Source organism: Arachis hypogaea, chromosome 14 (assembly GCF_003086295.3).
Source record: "Arachis hypogaea cultivar Tifrunner chromosome 14, arahy.Tifrunner.gnm2.J5K5, whole genome shotgun sequence".
Taxonomy (NCBI): Eukaryota; Viridiplantae; Streptophyta; class Magnoliopsida; order Fabales; family Fabaceae; genus Arachis; species Arachis hypogaea.
Window position 1 is genome coordinate 19,857,611 of NC_092049.1, and position 6,493 is coordinate 19,864,103.

Sequence of the window (6,493 nt, forward strand, 5' to 3'; positions counted from 1 at the left end):
GCAGCGTTTGGGCGTTCAACGCCAGGATGATGGGGAGGAGGTAAATTCGTTTCTTCTTCATATTTTTTCATTCTAATTTTAATTTCCATGTTTCAAATCATGATTTCTTGCATACACATGTTAAGAACCCTGATTTCTAAAATCCTTAATTTCTAAAAATCCTACTTTAAAAATATCAAATGTATCTTAATCCATAAGCTCAAATCCTCTTTTTCAATCCAATTCAACTCTTTTCCAAAAATCTTTTCAACTCATCAATATCTTTTTCAAATCTCCACATTATCTTTTTCAAAATCTAGATTTATCTTTTTCAAAAATTTTTCATATCTTTTCAATTTTAAACTATATCCTCTCTTATCATATCTTTTATCTTATCTTTTCCAAATCAATCTTTTTTATCATATCTTTTCTAAATTTTCGAACCTACTCCCCTCCCTTTAAATATAGGTTCGGCCTCCCCCCCCTCCATCAACAATTGCTCCTAGCTCTCCTTCTATCCCTCTCATTTCTTTTCTTTTGCTTGAGGACAAGCAAACCTCTAAGTTTGGTGTGTTTATCCGTGATCACTAAGATCATGGCTCCTAAAGGAAAACAACCCACTTCAAGAGGCAAGAAAGAGAGCGTTCCAAAACCACTTTGGAATCAAGGGAAGTTCTTATCTAAAGAACATTCAGACCATTATTACAAAATAATGGGTCTAAGATCAGTGATCCCGGAAGTTAGATTCGATCTGAAAGAAGACGAATATCCGGAGATCCAGGAGCAAATTCGAATCAGGAACTGGGAGGTCCTAGCTAATCCTGAGACGAAAGCGGGAAGGAATATGGTCCAGGAGTTCTATGCTAACATGTGGCAGACAGACAAGCAAAAACTATCTGGAACTGCTTTCTATGAATATCGGACCATGGTCAGAGGAAAGATTGTTCATACCAACCCTGACAAGATCAGGGAGATCTTAAAGCTACCTCAGCTATCTCAATTGAGAAACCAATCACCAAAGCATCAATGGAAAAACAACAAGCACATGATGACCCCATCAAGAAGAAAACACAGGAATTTCTCCCAGAAATCCCTCAATCTGAATATTGGGAGTATCTTGAAACATCAGTTACCAAGATGCAAGAAGCTATGGAACAAATAATAAAGGAACAGAAGGAACAAAGTCAAATTCTTTGCTATTTGATTAAAGAACAGGAAGAGCAAGGGCGTGACTTGAGGGAATTGAAGCGCCAGAAGTTATCTCTTGAAGGACCAAGCACCCCACAGATCCGAGGAACATCCACTTCCCAGAACAAAGGTTGTTAAATTCCAATTTCTGCTTTAACTCTGTGATAGTTGTCGTTATAGGAGTTTACCTTAGGAGTCATATAGTAGTAATTAGTGTCTATTTTGATTTTACCTCCAATTAAGTTATAGTCTATTTTTCTCATCATCAGCAAACATGAATAAAATAGTAGATCTTTTGAATAAGAGGCAATAAAATTCGAGTTTTTAATAAGAAAAATTCTAATTAGTAACATGTGGTGGCAATGCTTTCTGTCTTTTGAATGAATGCTTGAACAGTGCATATGTCTTTTGAATTTGTTGTTTAAGACTGTTAAATATGTTGGCTCTTGAAAGAATGATGAACATGAGACATATTATTGATAATCTGAAAAATCATAAAAATGATTCTTGAAGCAAGAAAAAGCAGCAAAGAACAAAGCTTGCATTCAAAAAAAAAAGAGAGAGAGAGAAAGAGAAAGCAAGCAGAAAAAGCCAAAGCTCTTAAAACCAAAAGGCAAGGGTAATAGAAAGGATCCCAAGGCTTTGAGCATCAGTGGATAGGAGGGCCTAAAGGAATAAAATCCTGGCCTAAGCGGCTAAACCAAGTTGTCCCTAGCCATGTGCTTGTGGCGTGAAGGTGTCAAGTGAAAACTTGAGACTGAGCGGTTAAAGTCAAGGTCCAAAGAAAAAAGAAGAGTGTGCTTAAGAACCCTGGACACCTCTAATTGGGGACTTCAGCAAAGCTGAGTCACAATCTAAAAGGGTTCACCCAATTATGTGTCTGGGGCATTTATGTATCCGGTGGTAATACTGGAAAACAAAGTGCTTAGGGCCACGGCCAAGACTCATAAAGTAGCTGTGTTCAAGAATCATCATACTGAAATAGGAGAATCAATAACACTATCTGAATTCTAAGTTCCTATAGATGCCAATCACTCTGAGCTTCAATGGATAAAGTGAGATGCCAAAACAGTTCGGAAGCAAAAAGCTACTAGTCCCGCTCATCTAATTAGAATCTAAGCTTCACTCAAAAACTCTGAGATATTATTGCTTCTTGACTTATTAGTCTTCTATTTTGTTTGTCTAGTTGCTTGAGGACAAGCAACAGTTCAAGTTTGGTGTTGTGATGAGCGGATATTTTATACGCTTTTTGGGGTTAATTTCATATAGATTTTAGTATGTTTTAGTTGGTTTTTAGTTTATTTTCATTAGTTTCTAGGCAAAATCCACATTTCTAGACTTTACTATGAGTTTGTGTATTTTTCTATAATTTCAGATATTTTCTGGCTGAAATTGAGGGAGCTGAGCAAAAATCTGATTCAGGCTGAAAAAGGACTGCTGATGCTGTTGGATTCTGACCTCCCTGCACTCAAAATGGATTTTCTGGAGCTACAAGACTCCAAATGGCGTGATTCCAATTGTGTTGGAAAGTAGACATCCAGGGCTTTACAGAAATATATAATAGTCCATACTTTTCTCAAGGATAAACAATGTAAACTGGCGTTCAACGCCAGCTCTTTGCCCAATTCTGGCGTCCAGCGCCAGAAACAAGTTGCAAGTTGGAGTTCAACGCCAGAAAAGGATCCAAAGCTGGCGTTGAACGCCCAAAACAGCCCCAGGCACGTGAGAAGCTTTAGTCTCAGACCCAGCATACACCAAGTGGGCCCCAGAAGTGGATTTCTGTACTATCTGTTATAGTTTACTCATTTTCTGTAAACCTAGGTTACTAGTTTAGTATTTAAACAACTTTTAGAGATTTATTTTGTATCTCATGACATTTTAGATCTTAATTTTGTACTCTTTGATGGCATGAGTCTCTAAACTCCATTGTTGGGGGTGAGGAGCTCTGCTGTGTCTCGATGAATTAATGCAAGTATCTCTGTTTTCCATTCAAACATGCGTGTTCCTATCTAAGATATCCATTCGCGCCTAATTATGGAGAAGGTGATGATCCGTGACACTCATCACCTTCCTCAATCCATGAACGTGTGTCTGACAATCACCTCCATTCTACATCAGATTGAATGAATATCTCTTAGATTCCTTAATCAGAATCTCCGTGGTATAAGCTAGATTGATGGCAGCATTCATGAGAATCCGGAAAGTCTAAACCTTGTGTGTGGTATTCCGAGTAGGATTCTGGGATTGAATGGCTGTGATGAACTTCAAACTCACGAGTGCTGGACGTAGTGACAGACGCAAAAGGATAGTAAATCATATTCCGGCATGATTGAGAACCTGCAGATGATTAGCCGTGTGGTGACAGCGCACCCGGACCCTTTTCACTGGAAGGATGGATGGTAGCCATTGACAACGGTGATCCACCAACACACAGCTTGCCATAGGAGGACATGCGTGCGTGAACAAGAAGACAGAGGAAAGCAGAGATTCAGAAGACAAAGCATCTCCAAAACTCCAACACATTCTCCATTACTGCATAACAAGTATTTATTTCATGCTCTGTTATTCCTTGCAATCAAATTTGATAAGTGAATTGTTTTATTGTTTTCCTGATTGAGAATTACAAGATAACCATAGCTTGCTTCAAGCCAACAATCTCCGTGGGATCGACCCTTACTCACGTAAGGTATTACTTGGACGACCCAGTGCACTTGCTGGTTAGTGGTACGAGTTGTAAAAAGTGTGATTTATAATTCGTGCATCAAGTATCGAGTCTCCACCTAGAGCACATGGTGGCTAGCCACTGCTTTCACCCAGGAAAACTCGTATCTCAGATAAGTGGAAGTGCAAAATCACAATATCAATATCTCAGCACATATGCATTTATTCTCAGCCATAATTCAACATTCATTTCAGCCATTCGGCTTAAATTCATGACTCACAGTCAGCCATCCGGCTCATAGTTCAATCCAGAACCAGCTAAAATTCATAATCATACACAGCCATTCCGACTCATAACAAAACAACACTTCCACCATCCAACATCATCAAATTCATGAAATCATTATTCAAGCCATAAATCACTTTTTTTCTCAATTCAATTTACTCTGAAATCAAATTTCAGCTCTTTTCAGCCTTGGCTTTAAAGATCTCATTTCTCAAATCATCTCAGGCTCATAAGCCACTTTTGCTCAAAGTAAGTTCCCCTTTTAAAAACAATGCCACTCTCGGCATCCTCTTTCCAAAACTTCCATAACCATGGCAAGTTAAAGATTTATTTTGAAATATTCAAAATCATCCATCCAACAACGGAATTTTATGACAAAAGTTCCTTGGCAGAGTCTCAAGTCTTTAGGGGAGAATAACATAACTCATTTCCTCAAATTCACTTAAAATCATTAAAACCTTGGCTTCCTGATTTGAGTAATAAAATAGGATTTAAGCCAAACCGAATCATGTAATCAATTACTCTTTTCAAAGCCACTTCCTTTACTTAAACAAAACCAGTTTCAACCCCATGGTAAATTCCAAAGCGTTTTAAACTGCCCAGAAATTGTTTTAGTCTTACAAAAATTCAGAATTTAAAGAGTACTTAAGACTTTACCAAAACATTTTAGAATGAAACTTGTCAATAGACTTTTAGGTTCTTTCAAAGTCACTGAACTTCTCTAATTGAAACCCTCAAGTCAAATTCAAAGGCATAAACCCTTTTCACATTTAAAACAGCCTTAAAGCATAAGTTTCATCTAAATAACTTGTTCACAAGTGAAATATAATATTTTTCTTAAGAAACAAGACTAAATCACAATTTCTTTTTTAATAATTCATTTCAAAAGCAAAAGTCATCCCTTTCTTAATAATTCGGATAAAATAGTAGAAGCCTTTAACTCATAAGTTTCCGAATAACGTTTCAGTAAAGTCCCGGATTCTACCAGAATTTCGGCAGCACCTCCCCTAAAATTTGGACTTTGCCACCCTTTCCGGGTCCCAACCAATCCATTCCGCAACCCTCATCAAGGGATCCAAAACCAAATCAATTCAAAATCAAGTTGTTTCCAAATATACATCGTGTTCAGGTTTCAAGAACACCAAATCAAGTTCAAATCAATTCTTGACAGAATAAACCTGATTTCAAGCTTTTAAAAAAAATTAACTTTAAAGAAGCATTTCAAGAACGGTCCGTTTCACAAAACCGAACCACAACCCAGCCAATCAAACATTCATATTCGTTCAAGACAATCAACAATCACATAAAACTTATACAATTACTCTCAGATACATTTTCTCATATCAATATCCATATATAGTAATTCTAATTCATACAATATGGTTTTCTGAAGGAGCCCCTACCTCGACACGCGAAACCACAGCCTAAACGCCTCACAGAGTCCTTTCTGCCTCAACCCGAAATCAACAACCAAAATCCCAGCTCCGCTTGTTTTTCTTAATAGTAGAAACAGCCTCAACACCACATATAAGCTCAGTTACAACTTCCTAACACATCAATATCACGGAAATCTTAAAACTCATAACTGAAAACAAATGGCGAGGATTCCGAGGTAAAAACACTTAGTGAAATAAAAGGAATGGCACAGCAGCCTCCGTAACACTTATGCGACACGCAAACAACGGAACTCAAACCTACATTACCAAGCCTCAAGGTCTTTACCAAACACAATCGAACGCTAAAGTAGGGGTTTTTGAAACGTGAAATACTCACTGAATTAACAAAACGAAGTAGCCGCAACTCCAAATTGACCCGACAGCGGCTCCGTCAATAACCCCAAGTGACAATCGCGAGCAAAAACCCCGGTGACGGTGATAAACCCATATTTTATGATGTATTTTGTGCTTAATTTAAGTAACTTATTCAACCCTTCACCCACTTATTCATGTAAATTGTATGGTTTTACTTTCCTTTCCTTATTTTATGATATTTGTGAAAAACATGTTTCCTATGCTTTAAAAATATTAATTTTAATTACCCTTTTATTACCATTCGATGCCGTGATTTGTGTGTTAAGTATTTTCAGGTTTCATAGGGCAAGAATGGCTTAGGAGACGAAAAGGAAACATACAAAAATGGAAGAAAAGCACAAAAATGGAGTTTTGAAGAAAAGGGCAGCGACGCGAATGCATGGACGACGCAAACGCGTGCCCAGCGCGAAAAGGCATCGACGCACACGCGTGACTAACGCGGACGCGCGCCTCGAGCAGAATGCAAATGACGCGTACGCGTGACCGACACGTACGCGTGACAAGGAAAACTCCCAGATGACGCAGACGCGTGACCCACGCGAACGCGTTATAGACGCCACGTACAGGA